Source organism: Macrobrachium nipponense, chromosome 31 (genome assembly GCF_015104395.2).
Source record: "Macrobrachium nipponense isolate FS-2020 chromosome 31, ASM1510439v2, whole genome shotgun sequence".
In the NCBI taxonomy this organism is placed as follows: domain Eukaryota; kingdom Metazoa; phylum Arthropoda; class Malacostraca; order Decapoda; family Palaemonidae; genus Macrobrachium; species Macrobrachium nipponense.
The window spans coordinates 39,681,502-39,696,009 of record NC_061093.1 but is presented as its reverse complement, the minus strand read 5'-3'; the positions used below and the strand labels follow the sequence as shown (position 1 = coordinate 39,696,009).

Genomic DNA, 14,508 nt, shown 5'->3' with positions numbered 1-14,508 from the left:
TTTTTGTAGGTGATCGCCTTTGTGGCACTGAATTCTTTGATGCAGACTTTTTTTTATACATTCCTTCCTTTCTGGATAAATATCCAGTCATGGTGTGTCTTCCATTTATTCCTGTAGTCCGTTTCGCCTGTATCATTGGCTTTTTCAAGCAAAAACTAATACACACAGGTGTCCTCTATTCTATATATACCGGCAGGATAAGGTTGGGGCGACGTGGAAAACACACCACTACTCTGTGTACTTATTCAGAACTTTGACGAATTATTGAAAGCACAAGTAAAAGAATATGAAAAAGTCTGCGTCAAAGAAGTCAGTGCCACAGAGGCGATCGCCTACAACAAAAATTAAGAAAGATACTCTGTCTCCCCAAAAATTATATATATATATACATACATACATACATACACACACGCACTACACACACACACACACACACACACACATATATATATATATATAATATATATATATATATATATATATATATATTCATACGTACATTTATATTAATTAATACACATACAGGATTTCCTTTACTTCCTTAATTTTCCATTCAGCTATCCTTGACTTGAATTATACTGACCTCTTATATATTGTTCACCGGTCATCCACGACGCAAATTAATACTGAAAGTAACATTTCTTCGTGAACTGCCTTTCGGCGAAAGTCTTTTCCACTTGTATTCAATGTTCCCAGGGTTTGAAATTTCGGAAATGTCCTAAAAAGGAAGTGTCATGTCTTTATTCTAGTGCAAATTCTATGCAGCTATGTTACCGTCATTTCAGAACAATTCCTCATATATACGGTTTATATCATTAAACGAAAATTCGATTAGGTAATAAGAAAATAAACACTATTATTAGAGATGCAATGAATATTTGAATGTATCCTAGCACAAGTGTATGCCCAAGCCTCTGCCTTGTACGTTGATTTTTTAATGGAAACTAGAAGCATATGACGATCAATACTTATTCTTTTGAATTTCTCTGGGGATCTTGGCTTCAGAGAAAAGTGAGGAAATCCGTTGCATTTTCAAAAGATACCTAAGGCAGCTCAAATATTAATGCCAATAAAGAAAAATTCTTTGTTCTCAAATGCAAGTAGCATTCATACAATTAATGACAAATCTTCCTTTTAATACAATGTTATAATTATCATTTGTTTACTATCATTACTAGTATCAACGGATTATTTGCTCCACTGACGTCGCTTTCCCTGGCATGTACTTTCAGCTTAAAATTGTCAAACAACGAAGCTATGGATTTGGAACGATAATGATGTTTACATTTGTCAAACCAAACCTATTCGTTCAAATCTTTACTTTTGCATTGCAATTAAGAAAGTTCGCTAAACGGTTTGCCCTGAAATGTTCGAGTTGTTTATCTTCGGTGTCCCTTAATTAGCTATTTCTCGTTGTTAGCATCCTTCTCTGTGCAAACCACTGGGAGGTAACTTGAAGTCCTATGAAAAACGATGTGGGACTGAATAAAGGAATTGTTGAGAAGAATTATCAATGTGTGGCAGGAGAACAGCTAAAGGTAGAAACCCAGAGGTAAGTAGGAGTGGTAAAAAGCTAGCTTAGGTGAAAGGATGGATAAGTTAGGAAAGAGCACACAACTCAAAAGCAGCAGAAAAAGGGAGATTTTTATGGACTGATTAATGGTGTGAGAAATTGGCGAGAAGGAGGCCTCAACATCTATACTCGGTTTTTTTCCATCTGTCCACCAGCCTGTGGTGTGTGCGTATGGTAACACTGCGTCCCGGGCTTTAGATAGTTACATTCAGCGTACATTCAACAATAATAACAATATCCTATTTCGAATATTAACGGTGTAATTCGCATACAGCAAATTATTAAAACATTTTTCAGTTGCAAATGTACACCCAGATATCCTTTTATTTGCCTAAAACTTACACATAGCGTAGCTATCTAAAGCCCGAGACACAGTGTTACCATACGCAAACACCACAGGCGGGTGAAAAAAAAAAAAAAAAAAAAAAAAGAAAAAAAAAAAAAAAAAAAAAGATAGTATAGTGGCAAGAGAGTCCATAATGGAAGATAAAGATAAATGGCAATGGTGCAGTAAGAGTGAAGTGGGTTCGACACTACTGATGAGTCTTATATAAAGATGTATTAAGTAGCTAAAGTTTATGAAGTTAGTTCTCTTCTCAGTGGGTTCACCACCATCCAGAGGTTAAAGTATGAATGTGATAGTGCTAATTTTTTTTTCTGTAAAACCGCATGTCAAAACTAAATGGCATTATGTGCAGCATACATACATATACATACATACACACACACATACATATATATATATATATATATATATATATATATATATTATACACAAACACACACACACACACATATATATATATATATAATATATATATATATATATATATATAATATATATATATATATATATATATATATATATATATAATATATATATATATATATATATATATATATATATATATATACATATATATATATATATATATATATATATATATATATATATATATATATGTTTTACATAGGCTTTCTATTAAGGCTTTATCACTTAAGAGCCATTCCCCACCATGTATCACAGTAAGAATTCATCAAAAATTGAGAAGCATGGGATCCCTTACTATATCGATGACTTTGCAATTAGCTTAACAGCGCCGGTTCACGGAACTCTGGGATCAACTCTGGAATCGTCTCCTGTCCCGATGGACACAGTTAACTATGACGAGGGGGAAACTGGCAACTGATCCATTATCGAGACCCACAACAACTGTCAGGGAGGGTAAACTTTAGTTCGTTGTTATCGATCTGTTCAATCACTCTTCCACTTCGCTAGTTCTGTACATAGGGCGAAGCGGAGGGAACTACATCAGAAGTATATGGGGTGACTCTTGCTTCCCAATATTAATGATGATGATTTTCGTATCTGTAGTGTCATGCTTTAATACAGTGGTGCAAACACACTGCACCTCAGTTTTGTAGAGAAGTATATAACTACACCTCAGTTTTGTACAGGAGTTATATACAATAATAAAAAAGGAGGGAATATATGAGGCGTCCGTGAAAAGTACACCATACTTTTAAAACACCCTTAAAACAAGAGAAACTAACAAAATAACATACAACAGCAACGTACATATATTCTAAAATGACTGTAAACATTTGCAATCATGAGATACTAAGGTTTCGGCACTACATGAATAAAAAAAAAAAATGGCTTATGTTTCCTGTATTGCAGACAATATCACGGTTTTTTAGAAGTTTTTGTTTTATTTTCCTCTTACGTCTTTAAAAGGCGCATTTCATGCACTAAAAAAAATAAGAGATAAAAAAAATTTGAAAAACTGACTAACGACTTTCTGAATTGGATCGCAAACACCCAGTTGACCAACATGTCACTTATATCTTAATAAAGTTAAATAGTTACTAGATTAAAAAATATACACTTTACTGCGCAAAAACAAACGAATAAACCTAAAGAGCGTTTTTGTTCAGAAATCTCATGATGATCAGGAACTATTTTTTTTGTTTTTTTGTGGGGAAAGAAATGTTAACTGGGAGTCTCTGGTTAAATCCAGCCTGACATTACACAGATTTTGTTCCAGCTAATGTCTTGTTTGTACCCATAATAATAATCATAAAGACGATGGAAAGCTGCTTGCACGGTAATTGCTTGAGAGAGAGAGAGAGAGAGAGAGAGAGAGAGAGAGAGAGAGAGAGAGAGAGAGAGAGAGAGAGAGAGAGAGAGAGAGAGAGAGAGTTTCCTGTTGAGTTTTTGTTATGTATCACTGATAAAGCATAAAAGAATTAGGGAAGCATAATAAATTTGGAATCGATTTTAGGTAGGAACGAAAAGATGGAAGCTAACTATACAATGATATGTCAGAAATCTGGAGAATTTTTATCATCCCCTCAAAAAATTTATAGAGGCACAAGTAACCTAGAAATTTGGAGAATTTTTATCTATAGAGGCACAAGTAACCCTAAAACCCAGCCTGAAGATACAAGCTTAATCATGACAGGAAATATCTAACGGGAATATAATGTTTACCGTCACTCAGGAAAAAATGGAATTCTGAAGATCTGGAGTGATAATAATAATAAGGTAGGAAAAAGACTCTCTCTTACGCCCGTAGTGTTGAGAGCGATATCTGCATCGGCTCATTTAATTCAGAGTTTTTTGTAAGCTAAAAATTGCTTTTTCAGGGTTACTGTATTCCACCCCTAACTCGCAAATGTTCGCCATTTTTTTTGGGAGATGTAAACAGCTGTACAAAAACCATAAATGATGCAGTGTATTCTTCCACAATAAAGCTATCCCCGTTTACAACTATTTTCTTCTCCGACAAAAGGGAACATCGGCCAGTTACTGGCAGAATGAAGTAACCCTGAAAATGAAATCAGAAAGAAAGAACTCTAAAAAGTGAATTCAGGTAATGCAACCCTCACTTTCAATAATAATAATAATAATAATAATAATAATAATAATAATAATAATAATAATAATAATAATAATAATAATAATAATAATAATAATAATAACTGATAGACAAAATGGTAATGAAGAACAGTAGGAGAAGGAAAACCAACCTAAGCATGGCATGGATAGACTATAAGAAAGCCTTCGACATGATACCACACACATGGCTAATAGAATGCCTGAAAATATATGGGGCAGAGGAAAACACCATCAGCTTCCTCAAAAATACAATGCGCAACTGGAATACAATACTTACAAGCTCTGGAATAAGACTAGCAGAGGTTAATATCAGGAGAGGGATCTTCCAGGGCGACTCACTGTCCCCACTACTCTTCGTAGTAGCCATGATTCCCATGACAAAATTACTACAGAAGATGGATGCCGGGTACCAACTCAAGAAAAGAGGCAACAGAATCAACCATCTGATGTTCATGGACGACATCAAGCTGTATGGTAAGAGCATCAAGGAAATAGATACCCTAATCCAGACTGTAAGGATTGTATCTGGGGACATCAGGATGGAGTTTGGAATAGAAAAATGCGCCTTAGTCAACATACAAAAAGGCAAAGTAACGAGAACTGAAGGGATAAAGCTACCAGATGGGAGCAACATCAAACACATAGATGAGACAGGATACAAATACCTGGGAATAATGGAAAGAGGGGATATAAAACACCAAGAGATGAAGGACACGATCAGGAAAGAATATATGCAGAGACTCAAGGCGATACTCAAGCCAAAACTCAACGCCGGAAATATGATAAAAGCCATAAACACATGGGCAGTGCCAGTAATCAGATACAGCGCAGGAATAGTGGAATCGACGAAGGCAGAACTCCGCAGCATAGATCAGAAAACCAGGAAACATATGACAATACACAAAGCATTACACCCAAGAGCAAATACGGACAGACTATACATAACACGAAAGGAAGGAGAGAGAGGACTACTAAGTATAGAGGACTGCGTCAACATCGAGAACAGAGCACTGGGGTAATGTATGAAAACCAGTGAAGACGAGTGGCTAAAGAGTGCATGGGAAGAAGGACTAATAAAAGTAGACGAAGACCCAGAAATATACAGAGACAGGAGAATGACAGACAGAACAGAGGACTGGCACAACAAACCAATGCACGGACAATACGTGAGACAGACTAAAGAACTAGCCAGCGATGACACATGGCAATGGCTACAGAGGGGAGAGCTAAAGAAGGAAACTGAAGGAATGATAACAGCGGCACAAGATCAGGCCCTAAGAACCAGATACGTTCAAAGAACGATAGACGGAAATAACATCTCTCCCATATGTAGGAAGTGCAATACGAAAAATGAAACCATAAACCACATAGCAAGCGAATGCCCGGCACTTGCACAGAACCAGTACAAAAAGAGGCATGATTCAGTGGCAAAAGTCCTCCACTGGAGCCTGTGCAAGAAACATCAGCTACCTTGCAGTAATAAGTGGTACGAGCACCAACCTGAGGGAGTGATAGAAAACGATCAGGCAAAGATCCTCTGGGACTATGGTATCAGAACGGATAGGGTGATACGTGTAAACAGACCAGACGTAACGTTGATTGACAAAGTCAAGAAGAAAGTATCACTCATTGATGTCGCAATACCATGGGACACCAGAGTTGAAGAGAAAGAGAGGGAAAAAATGGATGAGTATCAAGATCTGAAAATAGAAATAAGAAGGATATGGGATATGCCAGTGGAAATCGTACCCATAATCATAGGAGCACTAGGCACGATCCCAAGATCCCTGAAAAGGAATCTAGAAAAACTAGAGGCTGAAGTAGCTCCAGGACTCATGCAGAAGAGTGTGATCCTAGAAACGGCACACATCGTAAGAAAAGTGATGGACTCCTAAGGAGGCAGGATGCAACCCGGAACCCCACACTATAAATACCACCCAGTCGAATTGGAGGACTGTGATAGAGCAAAAAAAAAAAAAAAAAAAAAAAAAAAAAATAAATAAATAAATAAAAAAAAAATAATAATAATTTAAAGGAAATTAAGGTAAGTTAGTTAGAATGGGGTAAACATCGAAAATGATACAATGAAGTTCCATAGGTGAACAATTAAAATGAAAAAATAAGCGATAAGCAAAGAAACCTCAATTAATATAAATATTAATTTGGGGTTAACAAAGGCATGAGAAGTATGTAACTGAAAACGTACACAATCATCAGTATCGCCAAAGAAATTATGTTAGAAAAATGGTTCTCAGATACTTCCGTTAATTACAAATGGAAGTCACAGAACGATACAGGTCAGAGGCCTTTACTTTTCCATCGTTGTCTTTTCTTGGGTAGAGAATAACAGTAGATTGCTCTCCGAGGAGGCAGGTCTAGGAGGTATGTTTATTTTTTCAGCAGAAGCAATCAGGATGATTAACAGATTGACCTTATACAGCTCAGGATGAAGTAAATAAGAGAGAGAGAGAGAGAGAGAGAGAGAGAGAGAGAGAGAGAGAGAGAGAGAGAGAGAGAAATTGTCAATCTCAAAGGAAGTGACTGACCTGGCTTGTAACGTTTCAGTAAAATTAACTACACCGATAGAAAATCAGTTGAAAACTCGTGTCTCCAGTGACAACAATGACAATTAAATAACTAAGTTTTAATGGAAGATGATGTGAGATAATGAGATTAAATCATGAACTATTGCAAGCAAACAGATCAGTGATCGTAACATACGTTACTCGATACATCTTAATATCGGAACCGTTTATGGTCCACGGTCGCCTATAAGGAGCTAATCGGAGATTATAATGAATGGTGGATATGAGCTGACGGCTCATTTTCTGGTCTGGCAAATCCTAAATCCGCTCTGACGGTTGCGTTTCTGGTTTGAAAGTTTGCTAAACCTCAATATGATTTACCTCGGCTAAAGTAGAGTCCCCAGTTTAGCTTATATACGACGCAGTAATATGTAATTTATATTCTAATTATCAAGCCATAAATTAGTAAATTCAAAAAGCATTATCACCAGGATTTACACCAGTCACAGATTCACTGCTATCACATCATATGTCCCAAGTTATGATTGTTCAGTTGTGCTTCTTAGTTAGGATCACATAACCGAGATGAATCTAATATGAAATAAATATTACAAAGTATATATTTGGAAACACACACACACACACACACACACACACATCTCCTAACTCAAGCAGGAAAATAGCGAACTCGTTGGTTAACTGCTGAACAATGAAAGAAGGGATCGGGGGAGGACAAGAAAAACAGAGGAAGAACGGTGAGGTAAAGATGATTTTCTCCATCTTCCACTTTCTCGCCATGACAGACAAGGCTAGCAAAGACAACGAGGAAAACCGCTCAAGATACACAAAAAAACGAATAATGTAATTTACAAAATGATTATTTTTTGATACCTAGAACTTCACTGGCCATTGGTCTTTACTCTTTACTATGAAATTGCCAGGAACATTGAGTTAATATTTATTCCAAATAAATTTTATATAAATTTTAGCCTACGAACAAAGTTATGTGACAAATTTCACATAATTTTATTTTTCACTTTCAGTAGTATGTTCTTATTACTACAAATTAATCATGTACAAAAGGTGACTTTTAATGGAGCTCGTATTATTTCATTCTTTTACGTCATCACCCATGAACAGAATGAACTTCCATATCCTTTCAATACACATTTTCTTTAACAGCGTTTAAAATTAGAATACAGTGTTTAACAACAATGTTATCGTTTTGACTAAGTCCATTATCCTACTAAGAGCAACTATCATCTCTTTATAGCAGGAGCAAAGTTTTGAACACAGACATCTCAATTCCAGTTCGGAGGAAAGTGAATAATGATTTTGTTTTTAGTGTTGGTTGCTGGTTACCATGGTTGCAATGTATGTGAAAAATAATAGTCGACATTACACAACAATCACTGGTTTACTACTATTTCCGTCTCACTACCTGTTTCGAATATGGTGCATAATTCCGATTCGATGGAAGGCAATTATTGCTCTCTTTTCTACTGGATACAATGGATACGTGGGGTAAAAAGTCTGTTTGACTTTTTTTGTGGTTGATGACGAAGGTAATATCGGCAGATTGGGTATCCTAATGAAAAAGGGACCACAATAAAAGATGCGGATAAGCTTACGTTCAGACTGTGTACGATTATTCCAATTTGGTATTTGATTCGAACCAAGCTTTAATGACTCTCTTCACGTCCCTTCAGAGAGAGAGAGAGTGAGAAGCTTTCTGATACTAATGCTACATTAAGTTTGACTTAACTGTAGATATCGATATCGGCTCTAGAGGAAACAACTGCTTGATAATTAACGACATATGATCAGATGCAGACGATAGAGATAAAAGGGCAAAGTTGTGTGATTGGCATCATAATACTAGCGTCACAGATATAACGGTAGTCGACACCGCAAATCCAAACCTTTTTATACGATTTATATGATGAAAAATAATAAAAAAAAATCTCATCAATGACAGCACTAATGAAATTAATGTTTACATGTTTTAAAAACTTCATATTTGCAAAACACGGGAGTCGCCTGACTAAGATCCTTCAGGCTAATCGGATTGCTTCTCGAACTTCCTTAATCTTAACTTCTGAGGAAGTTGATTCTTAAGCTTAATCTGGTATTCTACACTGGCGGTCGAATAGTTAACTTTTGATTTTCTTTGCTGTAAAACTTCCAAACAATAACAAGTTTTTTCTTGTTAATTCATGAAACTTTGCTGGTGGCACATGATACTGATTTTGTTAACAGGTCAGAGTAGTGCAGGATAGACTTCATAATAACAGTTTATATATATATATATATATATATATATATATATATATATATATATATATATATACACATACGCACACACACATAAATATTTATATATATATATAATATATATATATATATATATATACTATATATTGTGTATAAATCATATTTATCATATATATATGTATATGTAGTACATATATAAATATGAATATATATTTTATATATATTTTATATGATATATGGTATATAGAATATATATATATATAATATTATATATATATAAATATATATATATATATATATAATAATCCTATATTAATAATAATATATATAATGTCATAATTAATTATATATTATATATATATTATATACTATAATATTAATATACATCTATAAATATTATATATAATATATATATATTATATATATAGTGTGTGTGTGTGTGTGTGTGTGCGCGCGCGCGTTTTACTGACAACTGCTATATATAGTTAGCAGTAATAAATAACCTCAGGGGAGATTATTAGTATTAGGCAATAACTAAAACAGTTTAAATAAATGCATAAGGACTCATCAACAGAAATAAGACCATAATGCCAACATTTGCTGAAATAAGCACCATATGAAACAATAATAACGTTAATCATAAACAATAATAATAGATAAGACCTCTCGAATAATGAAAACTGATAATATCTGTAACATTCAACGCCAGCTAATCTTACCTCAGGATTCTCATCTCGAACTCTCCTTCCGCGCCGCTATCAATCAACGAGAGCCTGGAGCGCACAGCGATTCCACTGACTTATCTCAGCCCCGCACATCTGGCGAACTTGAAGATATCATCCTTTGGACAAGGAACACAAACACATGTGTAAGTGATGTAGTAAAAGTTGGCATTACAACAAAATCACGCATACAAGAGCACAGAATGAATGAGTGGATTTGAGTTTATTTTGAAACCAATTTAAAGCAGACTATCTCATCTCTTAATTTATGTGCTCTTGAAGCCCAGTATCTGTCACAGTTCCCAACAAAAGAAATCGTTTGGGAAACGACAAGAGATCCGGACGAACTATATACATAACCATCAGACTATGTGGTTTTGAAGTGGGGGTGGGGAGTTTGATGACGGTCTTAAGGAATTTAGAAATTTTGGCCTTAAAAGGCGACAGCATTACCAACTAGAAGTAATCACACCAAATCCATTGCAAACACTGGCTAAGTGCAACAGTTCATAAGGCTGACTCATGCGCACACGAACTTTCTCAAATGTAAGTCAGACCTGTGAAGTACTTTCACTGTATAACTCTCGACGTCTAATTTCTTTCTCTTATTGTAGATCCACAATAGGCAACCATTACCCTTTAATATTCACACTTTTCTTGCATTAATGTATATGCATACTAGCATATTTTTCTATAACATTTTTTATAGAATTCGACATTTTTCATGTGCATCATTTGCAGTTTTGTCACTGCTTAACTTCTCTTTATAAACAAAAAGTTTTAATTCTTTTAGAAAGGTATATATTTTCGTTCTTAGTACTGGATCGTTCCAAGATTTTTAAATAATTCCTGACGTTAACTAATTTTTTTCTGGCTACACTTAATTTAACCCGACATATTCATTTTTTATTCTTTCACATCGCAATCAGTGGCTATGTATTTACCGACTTGACTCTGCACACTACTTGATTCCGTTGTGTTTCTATTACAGTTGGCGAGGATTTATCTAGTTACCTTAATAAACAAAAGTTTTAAATTTATTTCTAGTCTTATATATTAGTGACTATCAGATAATAATTCTCTCTTTGCTCAGTTATGTAAAAAGAAAAATATTAGTTTCTCTAAGATACGTTCGGAACAGCCACCAGATGTCAAATGGGAAGGTAAACACAGAGACTGGAATTCAACTCTGCTGAAAATATAGTATTTGGCAGGGCGATTTTGAGAGAGAGAGAGAGAGAGAGAGAGAGAGAGAGAGAGAGAGAGAGAGAGAGAGAGAGAGAGAGAGAGCCTCCCTGAAATTCAACAGTATTCTATTTTACATGTTGAAATGTACTAATCAAAATTATTTAAGATCTAGCATTGTCCATTGCTTACCTGTAGTGGCATGTGTATTGTGTATTTACAGTTTTTAGGTAGAGCTGTATTTTACACAATTTTAGAGTAATTACAGTGCAAGGGCGTTATTATCAAAATAATAATAATAATAATAACACGATGCTTTTACTAAATTAATAATAAACAAGAGGGAAATGTCAGGTAAACTGTTACCTCGTGCACATGCTACCCCAGGTTCTACATAATGCAAACCTGCAGGGAACCATAAACATCAGGAAGAAAAAAATGACAAGGGACAGATACAGTCTCCAGTGAACTATATTCTTGGCTCACAATATTTTCTCCTTTTTTGTTCCCTTCAAAAACGAAGGGAAATAGTTTTTGCCACTACCAGTTGTTCAGGAATTCCCTTTCTTGTTACATCCATCTTTTTTTTTTTTTTTAAATTCTATTTGAAAAACAGAGATAACTAAACATTTTGGAATCTATAGATAACATAAAGCACAAGGACATCATTCTGATTATCTCAACATCTCTTATGACATTGATCTCATGAAGCTAAAGATTACGGCAATCCATATTCTTGATATTTTCTTATCGACTGAAGATATCTTGCTAGCTGTTAAAAACTAAAAGATAAAGGGAAATCACTATTTAACAGTACAGCCAATTACGAATTATTAGTAGTATTTAATAAGCAATAAAAGAACCTTTATTGTTTCATTATACACAGCAGGTCTGGGTGCATTTATCTTTAAAAATAGAGAGATGTTTCAGAGTATCTGAAGGATATCGTTTCCTCATGGAAAAAACTATTAGTATGGCCGAAATTAGTTCTCTTTTCTCTTTTATACAGCACAGCAATTTCGTATTACAGAAAGGAATAGAGCAAAACTGAGTCAACATCTTATATATATATATATATATATATATATATATATATATATATATATATATATATAGTATATATATATATATATATATATATATATATATATATATATCTATATATATATATATATATATATATATATATATATATATAATATATATATATATATATATATATATATATATATATATATATATATATATATATCGAACTACAAATGTCCTTTAATATCTAATTCGCACTACCTCGGAATTAATATATTTTCATATATGCTTAACCGAGGGGGTTAAGCATATATGGGGGTGTCGGGGTGGTTTAAGGCTTCACTGCCAGTCCTAGAATTGAGAGGTCGCTGGTTCGCGCCTGTCGATCGCCAATTCTATTATCGCTTAATAAATTCCCCTCGGTTAAGCATATATGAAAATATATTAATTCCGAGGTAGAGGCGAATTAGATATTAAAGGACATTTGTAGTTCGATATATGTATATGAATCACGGTAATGTCATAGACTTATATCATATATATATATATATATATATATATATATATATATCATATATATATATAGTATATATATATATATATATATATATATATATATATTGATGCAGCTGTAACATGCATACAATTTCCTTGCTGATGCGAACATCTAACAGATTATGCAAGAAAATTTGAATTTATTTGGGTAAAGAAATATCTATACAGCAACCGAATAAAGAAACATCTATAAAGCAACCGAAAGACAGAGAGAAACAAAAAGGATAAAAGATTAAAATATGGAATACATCATCCCCGTTATCTCAAAATTCTATTCGGGATATAAAATGCCTAGAAATTTTAAGCAGACTTAACTGGGCTGATTTTCTCAACATTTTTTTTAAAGCAAATGCCATTTTAGGGTTCTTGATGGTCTAAGGAAACATTTATAGATAGGGGTTAACTTATTCATACCTTTATATAAATCAAAACATGCATATATGACACTTCTACCATCTTGGTTACCCTAAAGCATGACGTTTTGAGAGTGCAGATAACTGACGATGTCTGTCTCTCTCTCTCTCTCTCTCTCTCTCTCTCTCTCTCTCTCTCTCTCTCTCGTCTCTCTCTCTCTCATCTCTCTCTCTCTCTCTCTCTCTCTCTCTCTCAAATTCCTTCTCCGTAATTGTATTCTGTAACTTTTCTTTCAACACCCGGCAGTTTTTGTCGTTCAAATGTATAACCGATGAACATTCCCTTTACTTTGTATTCGTTTCACGCTTTTATCTCTTCCTTCTTCACTCTCCGTCTCTCAAGCGTCACCCAAAAAAGCACATTGGGTCACTTCGGGAAGGGCTTAGCTGTATTCGGCAGATTCCTTATTGACATTATTGTCAATAATACTAAAGCTGTCAGCGTTGGAACGTGTAATCAGATATTAACACCTATGTGAGCGTTCAGCTTGTCATTGGAAAATCACTTCATACCCACAGAAACAATATAGCCGTTTTAATGCTGTTTTGACCCTTCGAGGACGGCCATAGCGTCGCAATCCTGTCAAAGACAGAACGAATTGTTTAACAAGAATTAATAAAGAACGTCTTATGAAAAAAAATCCACTTTCCTTAAATGTACGTTACACACTGGTAAAGTTAAGACCTAAACAAGTCACAATATGTATATATATGTATATGGGCAATCAGCAGGGTCCATCAAACACATAAAAAAGTCCATGGTTTATTACAAAAACGTTTCGCACATAACTCAGTGCATCTTCAGTCTGTAAAATTAAAACATACTCATTAAAAATATTATAAATAACATTAAAAAGTAAATAAAAATATCAAAAAATTGAAAAAACTTAAGAATTAACTTTACTTTAAAAAAACATCACAAGAATGTGTCAAAAGTAAAAGAGAGACCCAGTGCCTAACAACCTGTTAGAGAGGAGAAGGAAGAACGAATGACCAAGACTGCAGACCCACCCAAGACTTCAGTTATGCTAGATATAGAGGAGCAGCAGATACGTGGGAGTTTAAAGACGGAACCAGCCGTTTAATGTATAAAGACTCAAGGGTGGTGAGGTAGTTACTGTGGCTTGTACCACCAATAATAGAAAAATGTTTCTTATCAACTTGAATCCTGCATATGGACGCATGGTTCCTAATATTAGAGAATTCAGGTTTGCTAATTCTCTGTCCAGTTCTGAAACTATATCCCAGGTGACTGCAATATCTCATCTGCAACAACCTTCGGCAAGAACCAACATAAATACCGGGACATCCCGGGCACTTAAATTTGTAA

General features: G+C 34.4%; 1 long non-coding RNA gene across 3 annotated transcripts in view; it reads right to left on the bottom strand.

Moving 5' to 3' along the window:
- The window catches only part of LOC135206907 (uncharacterized), a 497,699-nt gene that overhangs the window by 408,294 nt on the left and 74,897 nt on the right, over nt 1-14,508 (bottom strand). For all 3 annotated transcript variants that reach the window (XR_010312839.1, XR_010312840.1, XR_010312841.1), the window contains exon 3: nt 9,994-10,115. This is a non-coding gene — a long non-coding RNA (uncharacterized LOC135206907). The remainder of the gene's footprint in view (nt 1-9,993; nt 10,116-14,508) is intronic.